The sequence below is a fragment of the Hypanus sabinus genome, chromosome 3 (assembly GCF_030144855.1).
Source record: "Hypanus sabinus isolate sHypSab1 chromosome 3, sHypSab1.hap1, whole genome shotgun sequence".
NCBI lineage: Eukaryota > Metazoa > Chordata > Chondrichthyes > Myliobatiformes > Dasyatidae > Hypanus > Hypanus sabinus.
The window spans coordinates 120,195,484-120,222,257 of NC_082708.1; positions in this window are offsets into that span (position 1 = coordinate 120,195,484).

A 26,774-nucleotide genomic window follows, 5' to 3' on the forward strand; every position below is an offset into this window, starting at 1 on the left:
ATCACCAAATTGATTAGTAGTTGAGGATAGATTTAAGCAGTCCTGTATTTAAGTAGTGAAAGCCAAAATTAGGTAGTACTAGTCATGCAAAAGATAGGACCTGCTTTGAGGCAGCAATAATGTAATTGAGCAGACAGCATAAGATAGCAGTCCCATTTCATCAGAATGAGGTTATGCATTAACTGTGCATCATAATTTTTGTAACCATTTCAAGAGACATACAATTAATCCCCTTATCTTGCATCTATATGAAAAAAAGTTCATGAGGATAGTGAGGAAAGATGAGGTCAAATCAAGCACAAGAAAATACCAAGATTTAGGAATAACCAATGAATACCCTATCACCACTGCTTGCCTCTGCTCCCTCTTCCCTTCTGAGTCACAGAGCCAAAATCAGTATCAGGTATGTGAATCTGTTATCCTCTCAAAAATATCCAAAACAACCTCTTTGCTATTGAGGGGAATAGTCATAGCGATACCCTGCACTGGCTGCCTATCCCCTATCACTCTTCTGATGGTCACCAAATTGCCTACGTCCTGCACTTTAGGTGTAACTACCTCCCTGTATTTCTTGGCAATCAATCCTTCCATTTCCCAAATGATCCAAAAAAGAAGGTGGGGGGGGGGGAGTGAAGGAAAGGGGTAACTTACTTGAAGAGACAACATATACTGTATTTCCAATGGATAATTTATGTTTAACAAACCAAATTATTATTTTTGAGGAGGTAACTGAAGTTGTAGGTTACATATTGTCTATAAATGTTTTTGCCGTGCAGTTTGTGGTCTTCCAAAAATCATTCAGTGTTTTCTGAACAGAAAGCCTTTAACAAAAAGGAAAGGAATGAAACTGAAGGCAAAATAACATTTTAGATTTGTTTAATTGAGTAATATTCTGCCAAAAATCTGCTTTGGGGTGTCAGATTTTCACAAACATCATGGGTGAATTGTTAAGAAATTTAGAGCCATACATTGTGCAGAGCTGCTGATTAGAATACTAGCTGCAGCACGAAGAATACAGATAGCAGATGGGTGAAGAAGTTACAAAGGGGCAGCAATAGGTTAAATCAATGTGCAAAATAATCTCGAAAGAAATAAAGTCATTATCTTGGACCCAAAATAGATCGGGGAATCTTCTATATTTTGAGAAAATAGACATGGTGAAGAAGCAAAGAGATGCAAGAACCATATGCCAAAGATAATTAAAAAGACTAATGTAATTGTGGTGTATTTATGAATGATGTGAACATAGGGAAAAATTATGACCTATGCACACCCAATTGTCCATATGACATAAAAAACACCTTTTCTCCCCTAGTTGCTGTTACATCAGAATAAAGTACACTCTGTAGTTTTGGTCCAACACTCTGTTTTCTGCAGTTTAGTTGTTTCATCTCACCAGTTCACCCAGCTCCTGTTCACAGTCCTCCCTCAACTGACAGATCAGTCCATTTGCCACTTCGTTGTTAATGGCTGTGGCAATTTAATAGTTAACAGGAGGGACATTCCCATTCACATGAGTATCAGGCAAAGACTCCGCTGACAAAAAAGAATCTAACTCCTTGTGAAAAACTATGTCCCAGAACTTGCCACATCCATATCCAGGCTGTGGCAACAATCAAGTTCACAAAAAACGGTAAGTCTACTTTTGCTAACTACTAGTCTACTTTCAATCACCAGATAAGTGATTAAATATATTTCCAATATTGCTATCTGTAGCATTTACTCACCAATAACCTGCTCAGTGATGTCCAGTTCATGTTTCACAAGCACCTCTCCACTCTGAACTTCCTCAGAGCCCTTGCTCAAATATGGTCCAAAGAAATGAACTCCTGACACTCCTGAGAAAGTGACTACTTTTCACATCAGGAACACATTTGTCTGGAAAACTGTTGTCAACGAGGGACAATATTCCAAACACTACAGTCCTACCTTACTCAAAAGGCAGATAAGACCGTTATGTTTGTTGACAAATAATCATCACAAACCGAATACAACATTGTAGCTCTTTATCTTCAGCTGCTTCATTAAGAACTTTATAGAATTGGAGATCTTTGCCAATGTTTATATAACATTCAATTCCATTGGCAAATAAATTGGTCCCAACTACAATGCAGTCAGACCTAATAGGCATTCAGGCATGGGCTGGTAAGTAACAGGTAGCATTCAGATCACAAAAGTATCAGGCAAAGACCTCCTCTAACGAAAGAGAATCTAACTCCTTTATTTTTCACTGTCAATAATAACATCACATTCCTGCCATCAATACCTTAGGGTTACCAACAATCAGAAATTCAGATAGACCAGAGACATAAATACTATAAACACAAGGTGTTCTGAAGATAGTGGAAACAGTCAGCAACATACATACACAAGATGCTGAAGGAACTCGGTAGGTTAGGCAACATCTTTGGAAGTGAATAAGCAGCTGACATTTTAGACCAAGACCCTTCATCAGGACTGGAAAGGAAGGGTGCAGAGGCCAGAATAAGAAGATTGGGAGAGGGGAAGTACAAGATAGCAGGTGATGGGTGAAACTAGAGGAGGAGGGTAAAGTAAGAAGTTAGAGGGTATAGGTGGAAGAGGTAAAGGGCCAAAGAAAGAATCTCAAATAAGAGAGCACAGTGGACCATGGAAGGAGGAGGGGAAACAGAGAGAGGTCTGGAGAAGAGAAGGGATGAGAGGGCCCAATGGGATGGAACAAGAGTAAGAAAGGACAAAGCCATTTTTCTGGAAAAATGATGTGCAGGAGTGGGCCAGAAACAGCTTTATGAAGGCAAATTAGTTTCAATGATATGTGATGCATTCAAGAAGGAGATAATCAGGATTCAGATTAAATGTGTTCCCATTAGGAAGGGAGATCTTCCATATTGACCTTCTCCAATATTGAGGACCATACAGAAAAGATAAGGTAAAATATGAAAACTTAAGGTGCCAATATGTAAGGGCAAAATTAGAGAGGAACTTTGAGAAGAACAAAGGAAATGCAATAAGAACAATGGCAGAAAAAAATCAAGGTAAGAGTAATAATAGCTTCAAAATAAATAAAAGGAAATATAAAATCAAATGATGTGAGAACAAAACAGAATACTGATTGTGGTGGCACAATGCTATGTGATTGCCTTCTTGGTATTATTTGCCAAAATAATACAGACATTGATAACAAGGAGAAAATATGTGTACATTGGAAATAATAAACATTAGCAAGGAGGACATTTCAAAAGGACTAGCATTAAAGTGCATAAATTGACAGATCTAGATAAACATACTCCAGGTTCAAAGAGAAACTTCAAAATTAGTTCAGCGGGAGAAATTAAATATTGATTTCCTTTCTCCCATTGAGATTTAAGTTTTATGAGATTTTAAGTGACTGAAAGGCTGCAAGAAGTAGGGATCTGCGGGGACCCTGTAGTCAGCTTGCTTTTTGGTCATATATGACAATGATCTGGACAAATTCAAGGAGTGCATTAAGAACTTCATAGATGATGTTAAAATTGGAAGCTATAGGATTCAAATAAACATCAATGGACTGCTTAGGTGGTCACAGAAGAGTTAAATTTAATCTAGAAAAGAATGAAGTGAGGCATTTAGGAAAAGCAACCAAGATAAGCAAATACACAGTCAATTACAGAATACTGAGTACAGTACAGAGAAACAGAAGCATATCTGAATGAGTATCCACAGATCTCAGAAGGTAACTAACAGGGAGGAAAGATAGCTCAAAAGAAACTATACTTATCTTCATCAGAAAAGCAAAAAATACAGAAAAGTGTTAAAATTTGAATTGTTTCATAGACTAATCAGACCACAATTAAATAGATTAAAAACAGAATAGGCAGTTCTGGTAAATGATTCACACTAAACCAAATTTTCCAATTTTCTCTCTGGGCAACAGAGACACTGCCTGACATGCTGAGCATTTTTGGAAAGTCTATTTTTGCATTAGCTTCCCAGCACCTGCAAGTATATTGGGCTGGAGTTTGCACAAGATCAATTAATTCATTCTGACTTTCATCCTATTAGAGAACCTCTTCAGCGTCCTTATGTCCCTTTCTCTACACTATAAGCTTTTGTCCAGCTTTGCCTTGTTTAAATGGAAAAGGATCCTAAATCTGAAAAGCAAATTCTCTCTCTCTCTCTCCCTCTCCTCGTTTTTCTCATGCTCCATCTCCCTCCCTCCCTCACTCTCTCTCTCTGCTGAAGCTGCCTGGCTACTAAGCATTTGTTACAATTTACAGTCAGCCCTCCTTATCTGTGGGTTCTGCATGTGCAGATTTAACCAACCATGGATCAGGAAAACCCGGAAGTTCTCTCTCCAGCACTTGTTCTTTGAGCATGTACAGACTTCTTTTTCTTGTCATTATTCCCTAAACAATACAGTATAACAACTATTTACATAGCATTTACATTGCATTAGGTATTATAAGTAACCTAGAGGTGATTTAAAGTATACAGGAGGATGTGCATAGGTTACCGTGGATTGGGATCAAGAAAATAAACCAGAAGTTCTTAAGTTGGAACAGGTACATCCAGTATTATTTAGCGTCAGTTAGTCAAACATTTGTCTTAGTATATAGTATATATTTTACCTTTCTATACATATAAAACAGTTAAGACACATATGTATTTCAATAATTAAACCACTGTGTTGCTTAGTAATAATTGTAGCTTTCATTGGGGCAGGGCCTTCACATGCTCCATTATTCTCACTTTATCCCGACTGTAGCCTAACACTCTTCCAATGACCGATGGTGTTTCACTTTATTATTTCCACTTTATTTTCAATCATGATTGTTTTCCGGAACAGAAACACTGTGGGCAGTGGGTCCTGAGCTCTGCCGGGTCCTAAAGTCCACCGAGTTGAGCATCCACGTTTTTTTGGTTTCCACTGGGGGTCCCAGAACCAATCCCCGTGGATAAGGAGGGCCAACTGTATATATTTGTTTTTATTTCCAGCATACCCAGTATTTTGCTTTTGAAACAATGTGCTGTGTATGGCAAGAATTGGTGGTCTATTAGACAGTTATTGAAAATACATCTAGACACTATTCTCCATTTAACTCTCTTCCATTTATTCTTTATTCAGTTGCAGAAACTAGACAGCACACGTAAATTAGAAGATATTTAAGAAACTGATAGTCAATATCTCCCAATATTCATCAATCAATGAAGAGTAAGGCACCTATGAAAGCCTTAGAAGAATAGAGTAACGTAACTTTCTAGAATATTAGCATTGACTATTAGCAAATTCCTGCCATGGTAAACCATTAAGGGAGTAGATACACTTTTGATTCAGGAACAGTTCAGCATTCTAAAGCAGAGCATGAAATATACATGATCACAAGTCATCATCCACTATGGGTTGAACTTTGGCAAATATGACACATTAATTGTCATTGAAAAGCAGAGGAATTAACTAATGTTTCCTGGCTTTCCTGTAATGAACCTGTAAAACTTCCTTCTCCAGACCCCTGCCCATGCCTATTCTCCAGATTCAATTTTTCCAACAAAATCAGTGGAATGATCACTTGTGTGCCCAAGGTAAGAGCATTCAAGTTCCAAGTCATCAGTGGATCACACCAGATGTCTCATAATTGATTAGAAGTGGGTTTGTGTATGAGCAAGTAGCCTTGAGAATGTTCTGCTACAGATTGCAAAATTTCTAAATGACTGCCTAAGATAGTTGCAAAAATAGACTGCCAGTTTGTATGTGGGCCAGCAAGAGACATGCTTAAGAGAAGCATGATTTTATTCTGCAGTGCCAGAAAAATGAGGAATGACATTAATAAGTGTATTTCTAGCAACAGAAATTCAACATCATGCCATCATGATCCATGCCGATCACAATGAGTGTCTGACTGAACTTGGAAGTACCCAAACTGCTTATCATTCCAGGAAAATTTGATTTTCATCACAGCACTCTGCAATAAGTAAATATTCGATCATATTTCTAGGGTGCTATTTTTTCACTATTTATGAATTTCCTCCCAAAAAGCCCATTTCACTCAAAGTGCTTCCATCCAATGAGATTTCACCTCTAGTGCTTGTACTTCAGTTCATAAAAATGAAATCACAAAACAATGCTTGTTTTTGACAAGGAAAAAACTAAGCTCAATAAAGTTAAACATACAATTTACACTATAATTGTCCTAGAGTACTTATACATCAAAATTAAATTATGAATTTTAATTAGTAAATTTTCTCTTTTGCTAGTTCTCTGTATTTTGAAACATCCAATCAAATTTCACTTATGATGATGATTCATAACACCCATATCTTGGGCACTTATTCATGAAGACATCAAATTAGACTTTCTTTTTCTAATAATTCTCATTGAGTGCTCATCACTTATCAGTGTAGCTAAATAAAATCTCACCTGTGCACTTCATAGAGCAGTTCCAATAAAATGCTATAAAAGTCAAACTTGTGATCGACAGTAATTACATTCCTAAGAAGGAACAAATGGAAGCATCATTTAAATCAGTTAAGTAACAGTTTCACAAAGGTAAATGAAACTTATCCAACTAATAAGAAGTATGATGGTATAGAGTTAAGTTAATTGACTAATAATTCATCTGGGGAAATGGACTTTGAGTACATTAATTCCTACCAAGGTGGTTTTGACATTTGCATTCAATCTAAAGATATAGTTCCCAACAGTTGAGCAATCATTCATATTGACCAAATAAGAGTAACTATTATTCATTTGCAATGTGATGTAAGCTATTATCCACAGTATTATTCAGTAGCACATACTCATCAACAACCTAATGCCTGATTTAGTTTCTGCCAGGCAACACACACAAAATGCTGGAGGAACTCAGCAGACCAACGGCATCTATGGAAAAAAGTACAGTCAATGTTTTGGGCCGAGACCCTTCAGCAGGACTGGAGAGAAAATGATGAGGAGTAGATTTAAAAAGGGGGAGAATGGAGAGAGAAACACAAGGTGATAGGTGAAACTGGGAGGGGAAGGGATGAAGTAAAGAGCTGGTAAATTGATTGATGAAAGAGATACAGGGCTGGAGAAGGGGGAAACCTGATAGAAGAAAATGGAAGGCCATAGAAGAAAGAAAAGGGAGGAGGAGCACCAAAGGAAAGTGATGAACAGGCAAGATGAGAGAGGGAAAAAGGGATAGGAAATAATGAAGGAGCGGGTAAGGGGGACCATTCCTGGAAGTTCAAGAAATCAATGTTCATGTCATCAGGTTTAGGCTACCCAGATAGAATATAAATGTTGTTCCTCCAGCCTAAGTGTGGCCTCATCGTGACATATTGGAATGGGAATGGAAAGTGGAACTAAGGAACACCAGGCCATTGTCTCCCATTCCTTCACTTACCTTATTAACTCTGGGGATCTCCCATTCACTGCCACCAACCTCATAGTTCCCTCACTCTGTACCTCCTATTTCTACATGTCCTACTCAAGATCCACAAACCTGCCTGTCCAGGTAGATCCATTGTTTCTGCTTGTTCCTGCCCAACCTAACTGATAGCTGCATACCTCAACTCTGCCTTATTTCCCCCTCCCCCGCCAATTTCAGTCCCTTCCTACCTACATCCCTGGCACTTACAATCCCTATACACCTCCATCCCCCACCAAGAAGACTTCAAAGCTCTCCATTCCTTTCTGGACACCAGACCCTATGAGTACCCCTCCACCACTCTCCTCTATCTAGCAGAACTTGTCCTCACTCTTAATAATTTCTCCTTTGGCTCCTCCCATATCCTTCAAACAAAAGGTCCAGACATGGGCACCTGCATGGGCCCCAGCTATGCCTGCCTTTTTATGGGCTACATGAAATAGTTTATGTTCCAAGTCTACACTGGTGTCCAACCCCCACTTTCTCTATGCTACATCGACAACTGTATTGGTGCTGCTTCCTGCATCCATGCCAAGCTTGTCAACTTCATCCACTTTGCCTCCAACTTCCATCCTGCCCTAAAATTTACCTGGTCCATTTCCAACACCTTCCTCCCTTTTCTTGATCTCACTATCTCTACTTCTATCTCTGGAGCCAGATTATCTACTGGTATCTACTATGAACCACAGAATCTCACAGCTACCTGGACAATATCTCTTCCCACCCTGTTACTTGTAAAATCACCATCCCCTTCTTTCAATTCCTCTGTCTCTGCCTCATCTGCTCTCAGGATGAGGTCTTTCATTTTAGAACAAAGGAGAAGTCCTTTTTCAAAGAAAGGGGCTTCCCTTCCTCCACCATGAACGCTGCCCTCAACCCCATTTCTTCCATTTCACGTGCATCTACTCTTACCCCGTCCTCCCACCACCTACCAGAGATAGGGTTCCTCTTGTCCTCACCTACCACCCCACCAGCCTCTGCATCCAGCTGATAATTCGCCAGAACCTCCACCATCTCCAATGGAATCCCACCACCAAGCACATTTTTCCCTCCTCCCCCATTCGTTCACCATCCATTCGTCCCTTCCCACCGATCTCCTTCCTGGCATTTATCCTTGCAAGTGGAACCTGCCCCTAAACCTCCTCCCTCACTACCATTAGGGCCCCAAACAGTCTTTCCAGGTGAAACGACACCTCACCTGTGAATCTGTTGGGGTCATATTACTGTGTCAGATGTTCCCAATGTGGCGTCCTGTATATCGGTGAGATCCAACATAGATTGGGAGAGCATTTTGCTGAATACCTACATTCCATCCGCTAGAAGAAGCAGGATCTCCCAGTGGCCACCCATTTTAATTTCACTTCCCATTCCCATTCTGATATATCTATCCATGGCCTCCTCTACTGTCATGATGAGGCCATACTCAGGTTGGAGGAACAACACCTTATATTCCGTCTGGGTAGCCTCCAACCTGATGGCATGAACATCGATTTCTCAAACTTCCAGTAATGGGCCCCCCACCCTCTCCTTCACCAATACCCATCCCCTTTTCCCTCATCTCCCTGCCTGCCCATCACCTCTCTCTGGTGCTCCTCGCCCCGCTCTTTCTTCCATGCCCTCTGTTCTCTCCTGTCGAACTCCCCTTCTCCAGTCCTGCATCTCTTTCAATCAACTTTCCAGCTCTTTACTTCATCGCTCCCCCTCCTGGTTTCACCTATCACCTTGTATTTCTCTCTGCCCTCCCCCTCCTTTTAAATCTATTCCTCATCTTTTTTTCTCCAGTCCTGCCAAAGGATCTTGGCCCAAAACGTCGACTGTACTTTTTTCCATGGATGCTGCCTGGCCTGCTGAGTTCCTCCAGCATTTTGTGCGTGTTGCTCTGATTTCCAGCATCTGCAGATTTACTCTTGTTTGTGATCAGATTCTACCAATCTGACATCAGACATCAAAACAACCTTAAAGGAAACATGGATTTACGATATGAATATCATGGGTGAGCGGAAAGTGACTGAATTTAATCTCAAGACAGTATTTAAACAAATGCATTATCAAGATGCCCAGTCTAAGAGGGACAATTGCAGCAAGCATATAGGAGCATTAATGTCTGCAGTTTCTCTTCAAAGTTGCACACCACCCTACAAATAGTTCACCAGTCATTTAGTATTGCTGAGTGTAAATCCTGGAACACCCTATAGCACTGTTGAAATTCTTTCACCAAAAGGACTGCAGAAGTTCTAAAAGATGGTTCAACACCAACAACTCAAGGGCAATCGGGAATGAGAAATAAATGATGTGTTACTAATAGTCAGATTCTTAAAATTAATACTTTATACTACTCACGCTATCTTGAGTACTCCATCTGTCTCAGGCGCAAAGATAGTAAGTTTATTCATGTATAAAGATTAATAACTTTTTTGCAGGAGATGAATTTCATAAAAGTGCTCATAACATATTTTACTTGTGGAGTCATGTGATGCAGGCTGAATGGCATTGGCTACATCTTGTTATAAGATGCTGGTTCGGAGGAACTAACAAGACAGCAAGAAATTACTTACATGTTCAGGTCTAGGTATAAAGATCATACCAAGAACTTAAAGGATTGGCAATTGGTAGTTGACTGAATTGAACTGTTTGGGTAAACAGTCATGCGATTTGCATTCCACACTTCCATTTGCAATCATGAGCATTGTTTAGCTATTTAATCCTTTGCCACATTTCCATTGTTTTTTTAATCCTTAGATACCTACAGTGATTTCATTTAAACTCAAAGGAGGGTCAGGAAACACTTCCTCTTTTGAATTCAATAGTAATCAACGTTTTCAGATCAGAACTTTGATCCCATTTTTATCCCATTGATAATAATTCTTCTAGTCCCATTCACCCCTCCTGTAAGGAAAATGCTTCCTCCAGAGATTTAATATTCCAAGAACAATCTTTTGTACACTGGCCACTCTATTCTTGCATCACAACCCGGTTTATCCTTTAATTTCTTTTCATTTCCACACTATTACAGAGTTTACTTTCATTATGCCTCTCTCTTTCACTGTCTCTATATTTGATTAAACATCAAAATATCTTGAAGCATTCACTCAGTTCCACTCCACAGATGCTGCCTATGCTGCTGTCTATTTTTAGCATCTTCTGAGTGCTTAATTTTCTTCTTAAATAGCCTCCTAGTTGTAAGAAGGACTGCCTACAACTTCTCAGGGTGTAGTACATGGAGACAGGCTATAAATCCATCCTGATAATGTGTAAGAATTTTTAAGAAGTTCAAAGTTCCCATGTTTCACCCATTGAAATTATCACCTCCTACACTGGCAATGTCACAGGTTTATTTCCATTTTCATTCATTTCCTGAGTCAAGAGCACCCTCCTCTGGTAATGTATGTTACTGTTATGAGACTTGACTAAATCAATCATCTTAAAAAAGATAAATGTATTGAAAATTATTCTATGGATGTTTTATCTACAATTGCATTAATATGTCCCTACCAGCATGCTGTGGAGATCACGGAGAATGAACTTCTCTATGAAATTCCAGCTAATTTTCAAAATCTTAATCATCACAATGTCCTTTATCACATCACTTCACCTATTTAGTTAAACTGTTGAAATCTAATTAATTGTTTTACAAAGGGATACAACAGTCAAGATGGCTCATTATACCTGTATCATTTCCTTAACACGAATTGTTATTACCATTCCCCTGGTCTTTCTCAGTAACTCTGTAGATTTTGCCTTCATGCATATATAACCAATTCATTTAAGTACAGCTCTTGAATTTTCTTCTAGTCGTTCAGTGAGTGCATTTCATTCTCAACTAATTGCTGCTAAAATTAAGGTATGCTCCTATTCTCTCTAATGACCATCCATGATCTTGAGCAAATCTCCAAAAATAATCTCCATGTTCTCTACTCCAAAATGGAATCATTCCTTCCCAGTATATCTACACAAAGTGAAGTGGTTCATCCTGGTCATATTCAAGTCAATTTGTTCCAGATTTTTACCAGGATTTTAGCGTCCTTCTGAAGTAAAATAGCCAGAAGTGTAAATAATTCTTTATCTTTATAATGGACTACTTGACAGACAGACAGACCTCAGTATGTGTGGTTGGGAGACTGTAGGTCTGACACGGTGGTCAGCAGCACAGGAGCGCCGTGCTCTCCCCGGTCCTGTTCATCCTGTACACATCAGACTTCCAATATAGCTCGGAGTCCTGCCATGTGCAGAAGTTCGCTGATGACACGGCCATAGTGGGGTGTGTCAGGAATGGTCAGGAGGAAGAGTATAGGAAACTGAAACAGGACTTTGTGATATGGTGCAACTCAAACTACCTGCGTCTCAATATCACCAAGACCAAGGAGATGGTGGTGGACTTTAGGAGATCTAGGCCTCATATGGAGCCAGTGATCATTAATGGAGAATGTGTGGAGCAGGTTAAGACCTACAAGTATCTGGGAGTGCAGTTAGACGAGAAGCTAGACTGGACTGCCAACACAGATGCCCTGTGCAGGAAAGCACAGAGTCGACTGTACTTCCTCAGAAGGCTGGCGTCATTCAATGTTTGTAGTGAGATGCTGAAGATGTTCTATCGGTCAGTTGTGGAGAGCGCCCTCTTCTTTGTGGCGGCGTGCTGGGGAGGCAGCATTAAGAAGAGGGACGCCTCACGTCTTAATAAGCTGGTAAGGAAGGCAGGTTCTGTCGTGGGCACAGAACTGGAGAGTATGACATCGGTGGCAGAGCGGAGAGCGCTGAGTAGGCTACGGTCAATCATAGAAAACCCTGAACATCCTCTGCACAGCACCATCCAGAGACAGAGAAGCAGCTTCAGCAGCAGGTTGCTGTCAATGCAATGCTCCTCAGACAGGATGAAGAGATCATTACTCCCCAACGCCATTCGGCTCTACAATTCAACCACCTGGGGCAAGACATGTTAAGTGCCGGGGTTAGGACTGAGCTTAAGTTACCACTCAATGCACTTTAGTAAACTATTTAAGATCTTTTTAAAAGCTATTTATTAATGCTTTTTGGGAGGGTGATTTTATATGCGTATCATATTTATACTGTTAAATACTGTATGTAATTAGTTTTGCTATAATAAGTGCATGGGACACTGGAAAAATGTTGAATTTCCCCTTGGGGATGAATAAAGTATCTATCTATCTATCTATCTTAATGTTTATAAAGTGTTAGCAGAATTTATTTTCTTTTTCTTCTGTAAAAAAGCAAGGTCCTCAGACAATCTTTTAATAAACTTCTCACGTTGCCCACAACATTTCTTTTGTTCTCCATATACTTCAAACTTATTTCAATTATTTTATACTTTCTCCTCTTATTCTTCCTACCAATCAGCTTTACACTTCCCTGCATGAAATGTCATGGGCCATTACCAGCAACAGTGTACGCCACCTATAATGTCATAGCTTGACATATTCCTCATTCCACCATTTTTGTGAAGCTGGGTGTGGGGGGCAATGCTGATTTTAATAAAGAGTACAGTAGGTTAGGCCAGGGTGGCATCAAGCATACCTCAAAAGCCTGGTGAAGATTCAGCAACAAGACAGCCTCTGTGCAAAGCAGCAAAAACATCATGCAAAAATCACAAGGAATCCAATCAAGGCTCTGCAATCCCGCTGGATCTAATTGTGAATGATTGAAAGCAATTAAACAATTATTAAGGAGAAGAATATCCCTGCAGCAAACACAGTAGGTTCAAACTCATGAGTCTGAAAGACAATGCAGAAGCCTTTGCAACCACACCCTCAACCAGAATTGCAGGCAGGTAATCTATATCATTCCCCCTCCCCCAAGATCCCCACCTTTTTGAACAGCAAAAAGGAGTAGATGCAGCAAAGGCAATGGAAGAAGAAAATTCCTGCTTGTATGTCATTCAGGGAGAGCTGTGTCTCAAGCCAAGCTGCCTCTGTAAAAGTTGCTGGCAACTGAATGACAATATGGAAAGTGGTTCAGATAAAATCAGAACAAATCCAGTCACATATATCATTCCTCATCATCAGTAAAATGATGAGCAGTTTAAGTCACAGTGCTATCCAACAGCATTTCCTAACCAACGATGTGCTTACTGATGTTCAAGTTTTGCCGGGGACACTCTGCTCCAGACCTTACCACAGCCTTGGTCCAAATACATGAATTCCATAACTGTGAAAAGTGACAACAAAAGTGACATCAAGACAACACTTGACAAATTAAGTAATTAACTACTCAAAGAGCCCCAGTGAAATTGAAATCAATCTGCACCAAACTAGACCAACAACATAATATTATGGCTATAAGAGCAAGTCAGAGACTGGATAAACTACGTGGCTCACTTCCTGACACCAAAGGCCCTGCAGCGGTGTGGCACAATGCTTCTTTGGCAGCAATGCCCAACCCTTTAAAAAATGGAAATAGAAGTTTATACCTCTACGCAAAGAACTCCACCCCCAATAATCTATTCATAACCTATGGCCTCTTTAAATCCTGCAGGTTTTAGTGTGGCCTTGGTGTCAGATACTGGTTTCTAATGTATAATTAACATATCTAGATGGACATGATACCAACTGCAAAGCGGGCACCAGATTAGAATTGCCTTAAAACAGCTACTGCGAGCTAACTACTCCAATACCACTGGTGTGCGTAAAAACACTACCACTACTGTAACGAAACGCTGAAAATACTGAGCAGGTCAGCCTCTATCTTGGGAGGGAGAAAACAGAAATAGTGTTTCAAATTGCTGACCTTTTACCTGATGAAGGAAAAAAATTAGAAAATATACATTTTTTTAAGTTGCAGAGAAGAGGAAAGTGGAGAGCACAAAGAGAAAATCCGTTTTACAATAGAAACCAAGATAAACAGAACTATGTAAGTGGTGTTTGTGCAAATGTTGAGAAATGAGTGAACACTTTGTACTTGTAGCTGATCCAGAGATGTAGAGGGGTTTTTTCTGGCAATCTTATGGATTGGGAAAACTGTTAATGGTGAATGGAAGAACTAAACAGATAAATCAGTGGTTCCCTACTGATAATGGAAATCTGAAACAAATTATCAGCAGTCAGGCAGCATCTGTAGGCAGAGATCTAGAATTAAGAACCTATTTACGAATGGAGGGGAATCTCATTGAAATCTATCGAATATTGAAAGGCCTAGATAGTGGACAAAGACAGAATATTTCCAATAGAGAGAGATTCTAGGACCAGATGGCACAACCACAGAATATAAGGATGTCCCTTTAGAACAGTGATGGGGGAATTTCTTTAGCCAAAGAGTGGCAATCTGTGGAATTCATTGCTACTAAGCTGAGGACCCAGGTCATTGGGCATTTTTAAAGCAAATGTTGATAGGTTCTTGATTAGTAAAGGTGTCAAAGGTTGTGGGGAGAAGGAAAGAGACTGGGGTTGAGAGAAATAGTGAATCAGCCATGATCATATGGTGGAGCAGACTCAATGGGCGGAATGGCTAGTTCTACTCCTGTGGTCTTGTTGTCTTTGTTTCAGGCTGATTAGCCTTCAGAAGAAACGTATGACAAAAGACCATTGGCCTAAAATGTTAATTATGACTCTCTCTCTCTCTCCCGCACCCCCTCCCCCCCCCCACCCAGGCGTTGCCTGGTCGACTCACTGTTACCACATTTTCTGTTGTCATTTGTCTTCTCATACTGGCCAACTTATCCTCAAGTCCTCCTAGCTCCCATTCAATGACGTTTACTCAGGTACAGACATTGCATTATGCCCACTGTATGTGGGGGCCAACATCCTTTAGCACTGACAATGAGAAATGGGAAATATATAGCAAAACCATCAAAGCCCATGGAGTTTTATACTCAAAAACATGATTCACCATGTTTTGGCTGCAATGGACAGATTATCGCAAGGAAATAGTTCAGGAATGAGATCAGATTTCCTTCAGATTATTAAAACAATCTTAAAAATCAGAACTATGATTTAGTCTTAAAAATCTTAAAAATCACACCTCCTAAAACAAAATTGCAAGAGCAAGTAAATTAATTTAGGATGAATTATAAACATCTCCTTCCTCCATTAGAGGAGTTTGGTTTGGAGTGCAGGAATGGTGTTGAGTAGAAGAGAAAAAATAACATTGCTGTCCTCAAAATGTTTTATTTTATTAAGTACTTCCACCGATTACAATTGCTCTTCTGGGAGGAAATTTCTTTATTGTGAACAATGTACTTCTGTGTACATATCTATGTTCTTGTTTCAAATTTAATTAAGATAATGTACTTTTGTAGTCATTGCTGAATTTCAATGTCACCAGTCATCTGTTATTCATAAGATTACACAATGCATCTGTTATTTTATAAATTGGTAGCAGTAAAAATTCAGAAAGGGTTACATGAGTTATAAGGCTACATTTATAGAGGATTATTTGTTAATTTGTCATTTATTTCCTTTCACATTGGCTGGTGCAGCAGGGATTATTTTCATTCAAATATGACTGTTCTCTGTAGGATTATTTTTGACATACTTCAAGTCCAATATTATATTGAATGGGAGGATACATTATCAACATTACTTACAAAACAATAATAGTACTGGTTTACATACAACTTTATGAGGGTTGAAATACACATTTCACTATAAATTGAGTGTATATTGTAAAGCCTTGATACAAACCATAGGGAAAAAAAATTAAAACAAAGTTGTTAAAGGCAGGTTAACTTAAAAATGCTCTTTTGTGAATATAAAACCACCTGCTGGAGCTGGGAAATCTAAATTGGTAATTATCCACTTATCTCGCAAATTCAACAATGAAACATCATGGGAGGTTTCAATTATTCTGTTTGGTGAGAATAGTCCTGATATCAGATCTTTTGCAGAACAGTAAAAATGTGTGTGAACTCTAGATTAGCATGTGCACCAAGTGAAAGCTACAGCCTGGAGCCTAGAAAAGTACCTAGGTATGGAAACGATTGTAATCCATTCCTAAGGTGCAAATTCCTCTAATCAAGATTGCTACTTGCTTCAATTGGAAGGATGGAAAGGCGTACACAAATGAACGTTTGAATGGTGCAGGTTCAGGTTATATCTGAATAGCATCATCAGAAGTCCAATTATTATCTAATTATTATTTTAAAATCCTACACGTGATCTTGATATTAAAAGTATTCTACAATTAAAGGAAATTTTTTTGGAGAGGCAAGAAAAAGGTAATATATTGAATAAATTTACCTGCTGTGCTTTTTCTTCATCAATTCATACAATTTATGATCATAGAAAAAGCGATCTACTTTGGTAACAAGCTTCTGAAATTCCAGCGATTTCATCATCTGAAAGATATAGTTAATTATCAAATAACATAATCCATTTCTAATTACATTATTATATTATAGGACTATGATCAAATATTGTGTTGGAATTCTTCATGATCACTGATTCAATCAAAGATATAGCTTTAAGTGTAACATGCCACTCTTTTAAAAAAGAGAGATTAGACAAAACAAGAATTCTCCCTTGGTGTTTCACGAATCTTTTAAACTCTCTACCTCCAAAGATGGTGAAGGCAAAGCCTTTGAGTATTTTTGAGGCAGTGGTAGATGGATAACAGAGAATCAAAGAGATTAATTCTACTACAAATAAATGAAAACACAGAATTGAGATTCCAGTCAGATCCACTTGATCTTATTAAATGCCAGAGCAGGCCTGATGAACCAAAATGACATACCACTGCTCCAAAATTCCAATGTTCACACAAAATGTATGTTTGTATGTCAGCTCATGTATCATAAGTATACTGCTCATAAAAGTCTAAGATGGGGACATGATCTTCATACATTTATTATGAACACCCTATAACATAAATGCTTCAGCATCTTGTGCATCATTGTTCATTAGAAAACCTAATAATCTAATAGGTTACATAGAGGGAAAAAGTAAAATTACCTAACATTTTACCTTAGACAGAAAATACTGAGTAAATCAGAGACCATCCATGAAGAGAAAAATAAAGTATGTTTCATTTATTTCCTCAGAACTATAAAGTGTAAAAAAAAAATTACATAATGGCTATAAGACCAGGAAAGAAATCAGAGACGAGTCTAAAGATACAGATTTAGCCGGCCAGTGACATCAGCACTGGACTTTGAGGTGAATGGTCCCAGGTTCGAATCTGGCCTGCTCCTTGCATGCTTTCTATCTATGCTGGGTTGAGTGTTGTGCTAGCAAATCAGCCTCATAAAAAAAACAGACAAATGCTAAGGAAACAGCATTAAATGCCACTCAATGTGCCATGAAAAAGAGCAACTAAAAACAAAACTAAAAGGTACATAAAATAGCAACAGCAGTTGCCCAAACAAAGAAGAGAGCTGTGATTTTGAAACAAAATTTTTGAACTCAAGGTTTACAGTACATCTAGGAAGTTGTGTAATTTGCTGATTCTGATCCATTACATGCCATAGGCATTTCTCTGCCATACAAACTGCCTTGGGAGTGGCAAGAGTGGGAGAAAACAGCAGTTACATAAGTTTTTCCACTGTGTCTTATTAATAAAGTAACCCAATATACATACAACAGTTCCCAAGGTCTGACAATATGTATAAATTATCAGAAACTCTAAGTGAAATCCAGAAGGCTCTCTTTAGGCACAAAGTCTACAAGATGACTAATTGAAAGATTAAGGTTCCACTCATTACTACAGCCAACAACAATGAGATCAGAACAGGAGTAAGGTGGAACATTAAAATACAAGTGGTTAATAGCTCAGACATATTGTTTTCAATGCTCATGATTAGAAAGACCAGATGCAGATTGTGACGGACTAAAACGCTCAGAACAATGAATGGTTAAACTAACTTAATGTTAACAGATTTTTCCCTCCAGCAGAATACTCTTCCCTTTCAGTTCAGTTGGGCTGCTGTACTCATGCCAGCTTAAAGTTTGAAGTTAGTAACCCACCTCCTTCTACCTTAGGCCATGAACTTATCAATCACCCTGATGAGTTATTAACTGATGAGTTATTCAGACTTTCTGCATAATCACTCAAAGAGTTGAACTTTGTGTGCATGCAACGAGAGCTGTATAACTCATCCCCTTCTACCTTAGGCCACGAACATCAATCACCCTGGCTGTGGACCCTTTCTAGAGGTCCAAGATCCATATGCTCCACAACTGCTGGACTAAGTGTGTAAATGTAGGAGGGGACTATGTTGAAAAATAACTGTGCTAGGTTTTCTAAAATTGACTCCTTCTACCTTAGGCCACAAACTTATCAATCACCCCTTGTATGTTTGGGATATGGAAGGAAATGAGAATTCCCAGAGGAAACCACACAGTTGCAAGGAGAATGCACAAACTCCATGCAGATAACATGCAAGGTCAGGATCAAACTTGAGACAGTGGAGTCATGAGGCAGTAGATGTAGTAGCAGTTCTGCTGTACTGACCCATCTGCACCTTTTAAGCAGATCTGCCCTAGCTTTTAATTAGTTGACTTATGGAACTGAAGTGTTCATTTCTATGATGTCAGGAAGTACAATGCCAGGTAGATAACAAGGAAGTGTTGCTACCAAAATCAGAGTGCTTTCCAGGACAGGCTAAATATAAGACAGAATTCATAAAACCACCTATGAGTTTGAACTGGACACTAAATTTTTCTAAAGGTAGTTTTTTCTCAAGTTTTTATGTTTTTAACAAGTTTTAACTTGTTGTTGACTGGACATGTTTGACAAATTAGTGCAAGCTATGCAAATGAGACATAGCACATGTCATCATTTTTCACTGCAAACACTAAAATAGAAATAGCTGATTTCTCCTGATCACACTACAGGCTGCATTTAAAGTACAAAAATCAACAACTATTCATTACTTTATGTTAATAGGTCAGAAGGTTGTGCAGAAAACCAATCCTATACTTTTCAAACCAATTTAAGTTTCACTATCTGGCTATTTATTTGACATTCTAGATCATTTACATATTTGAAAAATGATCATTGAATTTTTTCATTTATACATTATTGTTGTGCATTAAGCAGATTCGTCTTAATATTGAATTTTATTTGTTCTATGCTTATTGTTTTCTAAGAGTTTGATTGGATGAAATCAATAGCTTATGATAAAATATAAAGAGTACCATTCTTCCGTCAGGATGTTTCATAACTTTAGCACCATTGAAGCGTGTTTAAAAGTCTATTATAAAATAATTCAGCAATGAAGCTGACAATATTTCACTGAATTCCATAAAATGGAAGTGCTTATTTTAGTAGAATGACATCTGCCAGAACATCATACTGAATGGAATTACAGTCAATCCTCAGGTTATTTAAGGGATCTTTTCCTAGCATTGTCTGTGACAGAAATGTGTTTTCCACATACCCATATCATATTGCTCTACATACACTTGTAATAATTCTTTTCTTTCATTCAATAATTTTCATACACCACCCATATTTAAACCATTAGATATATATTGTACCCAATCATTAATGAGTATCATGAAATATTTTATATTATTTTTACTGACTTAAAAATGCTTTAAAGTGTATGGGAGGAATTCGCATGAAGTTGGATTTCCAGATCATTCGTAACCTGGGGAGCACCAGCGTTTGATGTTTTAGCAGAAATAGCAATATCTCGGCATGTGTACAAAATTTTTAATATATTAAGATGCCTCTAGAAACTTCATAAAAGAGCTAATGGAAAATTGTATCAGTAAGTTCTTCCACGGACTTTCAAAATTGTAGTTATGGATGCAAAATCTTCTTTTCCCACTTCATTCATCTATGAGATAAAGGCTTTGATTAAGACCTGTGCCTCATGGTCCTTAAGTAGGTAACAATTATCTGTTACAGTTTTTCAGTCAAAGGTGTGTTGTTTAGGATGTTCCATGAGTTTGACACAGTGTCAATAAAGAAATGGAGGTATATTTCTGAACCTGAATGATGTGTAACCTGGAAGGAACTTACAAGTGATGGATCTCAGCTGTTGCTGCCTTGATTTTATTGATGGTAGAAGTCACTTGGGACAAGTTTTGAAGAAACCTTACTGAGTGTAATATATGCATGGCACAAACTGTAGTCACAGCGTCCAAGTCCTGAAAGGTGTGAATATAAAGCAAGATAAACTGCTTTATCTTGGATTATAAAATAGCAATTTAATTAGATAGATAAATTGTTTTATTACTGTCACGTGTTCTGAGACACAGTGAAAAACTGTTTCGCTTGCTATATATATCGATCATTTCATTACAACAGTGTATGGAGGTAGTCCAAGAGAAAACAGTAACAGAATGCAGAATAAAATGTTACACTTAGAGATAGGGCAGTGCAGCAGACAATAAGGTGCAAGGCTATAACAATAAGCTCATCTCATTGTACTAGAGTCCCACTCAATAGGATAGGAGCTATCCTCGAGCCAGGCCTGATCCCAGGGGAAGGAGAAAGAACACCTGAGGTTAGGAGGGTCTTCAATTTGTTGTCTACATTACTAAGGCAAAGGAAAGTGCATACAGAATCATGGAAGAGAGGCTGGTTTCTGTCATGTACTGAGCTGTGTCCACAGCACTCTGCAGTTTCTTGTGGTTTTAGGCTGATTTCTGCCACACCAAGCCACGGTTAGCTTGCTTAATAATGGTAAAATTACTGAAAGTGAAAGGGGACACGCCGGACTTCTTTAGCCTCCTGAGTAAGCCGAGGCACTGGTGAGCTTTCTCGGCCATGGCATCCACGCGGTTGGGCTATAGCAGGCTTTTGGTGATGTGTGCTGCTCAGAACTTGAAGTTTTCAATCCTCTTAATGTCACCGTTATTGATGTAACAGCAGCCTATGCACTGCCCTCCTGAAGTCAAAGACCAGCTCTTTGTTTTGCTGACATTGAGAGTAAGAATCTCGTCAATTAACTATGTCACTACACACTCCAGCTCCTTCACTACAACATCATTATCTGAGATGCAGACCACTATGGCGGAGTTGTCTGCAGACTTATAGATGGAGCTAAAGCAGAATCTGACTACATAGTGATGAATGTAGAGAGTAGAATCGGGTGCTGGGGACACAGCCTTGAGAATTGTGTCAGTTGTAACTGCTGGTGGAGCTGCACTCATCTACAGATGTAGGGAGTATTCACTTAAGCCTACCAGGGGATGCAAAAGCTTAGGGAAGTCAGGAAATGACTCATTAACTATCTGATATTCGTTTCTGGCCTTTTCTAGGAGTGACGTTATATATGGAATTGGTTCATTAGGACTTGAGTAAATGATGGGAGATTCAAAACCAACAATGACTTCCGTGTGCAAGGCACCCATTTAGCAAAGCTAGATGTCCAAGGACCTTTACCAAAAGTTTATCAGACAAAACCAGTACTAAGGGTTAAAAGATTTTATTAAGGCAAGCTACCATTTGCTTGGCCCCAGGAGGTTACTTTCAAGCATATATTACTGCACTAAGTACAGTATTGTTATGTTTCAGGAGCTGAGCCAAACAGCTGGAGAAATCAGTTAAGGTGAGTGGAGGAGAGTTTAGGGGAGATTTCGATCTGGTTATTTTAAAGGGAGACCGCTGGGTGCCCGGACTGCACTGCTGGGGTGGTGGGAGAGGACGATACAATTGGGGCATTTAAGAGACTCAGATCAACACATGGATGAAAGAGAAATGGAGAGTTATGGGCAATGTAGGAGAGAAGGTTCATATAGGTCAGCACCACATTGTGAGCTGAATGGCCTGTACAGTGCCATACTGTTCGATGTTCCCGATGAAAGTTCCACAATAGCTGGACAACTTGTTTACCTAATTAATACATTTGCAATTAAAAATGGCATTAACTGAATGGCATTAGAAATAAATCCGGTTCATTGAAGTAGTTTAGACATGGAAATCTGTCATCAGTTCACCAGACTGGGAACAATGTGCTTGTCTCTTAATTGCAGAATGAAATTGCCTGATAAGCCACTTGCATCCACAGAAATTAGGGACAGGCATTAAAAGCTGGCTTTGCCTGCAAATTCTTTATCCTGTAAATTAATTCTCAAAAGAATTATTTGAAAGGGAGGAAGCCAGCAGAAGAATTATAGAGAATTCCAGAAATGGGGCCTTGTCTGCTGAAGGCACAACCTCAGTGCTGGAGATGTTGGCCTAGGACAGCACATTGATGATTGGTTTTCCTTGTTCTTCCAGTGAATTTTGAAGATTTTCAAGGGAATGTGTTGGTGGTGTGGGCAAGAATCACAGTACCTGATAGACTATGAGTTTTATTTCAGCTCTGAGTTCTTTACCTTCAAGTCTGCTTTCCCTCAAATGACCCATGAATGCAGTGGTGAATTTTATCACCAGTGTCTCCCTTTTTGAGAGGTGGTTCTGAGACATCGGAGAGCCCTCCTCAACAGCTGTTCTCCAAATGGCAAAGGCACAGTGGACATGATCATAGAATCATGGAACACTACAGCACAGAAACAGGCCCTTAAACCCATCTAATCCACACCGAACTATTAATCTGCCTAGTTCCGTCAAAATGCACTCAGACCAGTGCCCTCCATACCCCTCCCATCCAAGTCTCTATCCAAACTTTGCTTAAATTTTGAAATCAAATCTGTATCAGGCACAACTGCTGGCAGCTCGTTCCACACACTCACAACTCTCTGAGTGAAGAAGTTTCCCATCATATTTGCATAAAACATTTCATTTTTCACCCTTAACCCATGACCTTAAGTTCCAGTCTCACCCAATCTTAGTGGAAAAAGCCTGCTTACATTTACCTTATCTATACCACTCATAATTTTTTATAGTTCAATCAAATCTCCCCTCATTCCCATGCAGCCTATGAAATAAAGTGCTAACTTATTTAACCTTTTTCTATAACTCAGGTCCTCAAGTTCTGGCAACATAGCTGTAAATTTTCTCTGCACTCAATTACTTTTATATCTTTCCTGTGGATAGGTGACCAGAACTGCAACAATACTCCAAACTAGACCTGGCCAATGTCTTGTACAACTTCAATGTAGCATCCCAGATACCTCTGTTCCACCATACTCCTCAGTGCCCTACCGCTCACTGCAAAAGTTCTACCCTGGCTTGTCCTTCCAAGTGGAACATCTCACACGTGTCTGCATTAAATTCCATCTGCCATTTTGCAGCCTATTCTTCCAGCTGGTCCAGATCCCACTGCAAGCTTTGATAGTCTTATTTGTGGTCAACTACAGCCCCAATCTTGGGAGTCATCCGCAAATTCGCAGATCCAGTTGACCACAGTATCATCCAGATCATTAACATAGATGACAAAATGGTCTTCACTGTGCAACAGCAAAAGAAAAGTTGAAGGAGCATTTGCCTCTATATGTTGTCTTTTCCAAACCCCATCAGAACATTTTATCCCATCTAAAAGGAGGGACTGTGGAAGACCATGCTCCAAAGTCAGCTACCCAAAGAGATCTGTATCTTTCTTATGTTCTATCCACAACAACATGCAGGCTGTGATATTGATCATATTGAGTTTACAATAGAACCATACTCGGTAAAGATTGGCTCTGACCAAGGTAGTGTCACTGCTCCAGCATTTATTTTTGAATCTTTCTTGCTACAATATTGCAGCACATCTCCAAAACAATGGACTAAAGGGAAGCTGTTCCATATATAACGACAAGATTACAACAAGATCTACATCAGCAAAAAATAAGAAATTTTCACGTCAGTTTTGATGTTGTATCCCTGTTCACGAGAGTTTCCATTAAGGACAGCTTGGTCCTCCTGTAATCAAGGTTTGATAAGCGTACCATTGACTTTTTAGAACACACCCTTAAATCGACATACCTCCTCTTCAAGGGGAACTACCCTGAGCTAATAAACTCTCCTCTGGCTTCCAGTCAGATACAAGCATCGATTATAACCAACAGTTTGATGACAAACTCGGCCATCTTCTTCAAGAATCTCTGAAGAAGATAGCAGTCATCAAAATGTCGGTTATAATCGATACCTGTACCCAGCTGGAAGCCTGAGATGAGCTTATTCGCCACAAAATACTCTTTGCAGGTATGGTTAGAGAGAATCCCAAGATATTTTGTAGCTATATTAGGATCAAGGAGGTAGCCAGGGAGAGAATTGTTCCCCTTAGGACCAAAAAGCATTACACTATATGTGCAGCCAGGGGTGAGGGCAAGGTCCTAAATAAATATCTTGACTTTATTCACCAAGAAAAAAGATGAGGAAGAAAGTGAGTTCAGGGACGGGCATGATGAAAGTACAAAGCTTCTCCGTAAGAAGAAGATGGAGGTGTTAGATACCTTAAAATGTATAAAAGTGAGTAAATCCTGCCGGCCAATGAGATTTATCCCAGGACATTATGAGATGCAAGGGAAGAGGCTGCTGTGTCTCAGAGAGAGAATTCTGAATTATCATTAACCATAGGTGAGGTATGGGAGGAATCAAAGAAAAACTCATTTACTTTCATATGCACGAGTATAAACATGCACTATAATTGAGGGGCATTTGGTCATCTAAATGGACAGACTAGAAGGGTGCAGACCTAATATTAGATCAGTGTACAAGGGCAAAACAGTCAGCATGGACATGGTGACCACTTCCTCACTGTGTGAATCTGATTCTATGATACAGACATTTGACATACAGAAATGGAAAAAGATAGAACCAACCTTTACAAATGTGAATAAACCAATGAAAGTGAACATACAAGAGATACGTAACATTCCAGCTTGAGCAACAGATAGATTCATACATATTGTGCAACCATCCTATAAAACATGCTATAGAGTCAGAACTGTGGCTTATAATTTACTGTTCCTTCACTTATGAGTAAATAAGCATAATATACTGTCATCTCTGTTATTCCTTCACTCTCTAAAAAATGAGGTGACAACATTTTACCACCTATTCCAAAAGACTCATAGTTGCCCTAAGTAGTTGCCTCTAGGATAACTAATGTTAATTCAGTGTGCAACAGCCTTAAGTACGTTCAGCGTTAGGGAAATACAGGAGTAGGTGATTATCCCATTCACAATGGCAAATGTCAAGTCAAGTCGCTTTTATTGTCATTTCAACCATAACTGCTGGTTGCCAAATGTGTTGCCAAAGTCACAGTGTATTATTCTGCCAGTCATTAATTATGAGCTGCCAATGCTACTGTACAGACAATTAAATTACAACAGCATGTGTAAACTTGTTGACAATTTAGGCTAGGAAATACAGTTTACTCACTGAATACTTCTTTAGGTGAAGTTTAATTGAATTAATTGGAGTTACGTTTATTTTACTGAATACTTCATTCTGTATTTTGCTAAGTATGGCTTTAATTAAACTCTTCTCTATTAACCTTTCCCCCCACTTACAATTTTAAAGGAATAGTCCTTCCTGTGAATAGATTTAAAGGCAGAAGTCATAAAATTATAAGAAACCTAAATCATTTTAAAAGGCCAATTACATAAAGAAAATTGGAAACCTGAAACTTGAGCAAAACAGAATTGAAATATGGTCTCCATAATAACCTAATTCCATACACTGAACGTATTCCCTGCTTCAAATTCTTCATCATTTAAAGAACAGCTCATATGAGTGAATCAAGTTAAATAATTCATGAGCATCAGTACACTCATTTACTTCCTACTGAACAATCTGTGATAAAAGAGGGCTCACATTCTCATTCAGTGTGATGTTTGCAGATCCTTTAGTTGACGTGTTTTTCAATTGAGAGTTTCATCAAAAAAATAAGCCAGTATGCTACTGTGTAACTTTGCAGATAATATATTAATATCTTGGAGTTGGAAGTACTGAAGCAACTTCAAAATTTGCTGTTTACAAAAAAGCTGAAAGCACAGAGAACAGTGAAGTAAACAATGAGAAGGATGATGATAAACTTCAAGGAAACAGAAAAGTGAAAAGAGATACATTTTGGTAGGAAGAACAAAGAGGGAATCTAAAGGAATTTACATTGCAGAGGAAGTCTGAAAAAAACCGGAATTGTTCTCCTTAAACAAAGAAGGCCAAGAGGAGATGTGATAGCACATGTCAACTGGCAGCACTTTAAATGTGTAATGCAGAAGAGATGGCGAGAATATGTTCCCATTGGCAAAAGGTGTTGTCAGAAGTCAGAGGTTTAGGTTGAGTGACAAAAGAACAAAAGCAACTTGAGGGAAATACTTTTACACAAGTCATTAACATCTGGAAGGAATAGATTCCTTGACAGAGTCAGGGAAGTAGATTCATTCATGGCTTTTAAAATGGAATTGGATTAGAACATGAAAAGCAAAATAAAATACAGGATTCAGGAGAAGGGGAAGGGATGTGGGACTAGTTACATGTGTTTTTACAGAGAACTTGCATTAAGTTGAAGATCCAAAAAGCCTCTTTCAGTGCTTTTACCAGTGTACAATTTCATGTTTTTGCAGTTTCTGCTTCACAGAGCTACAAACACAATGCAGATTCATTATGTGACTTTAGAAGTGAGGGAATGTGTAACAGATAGAC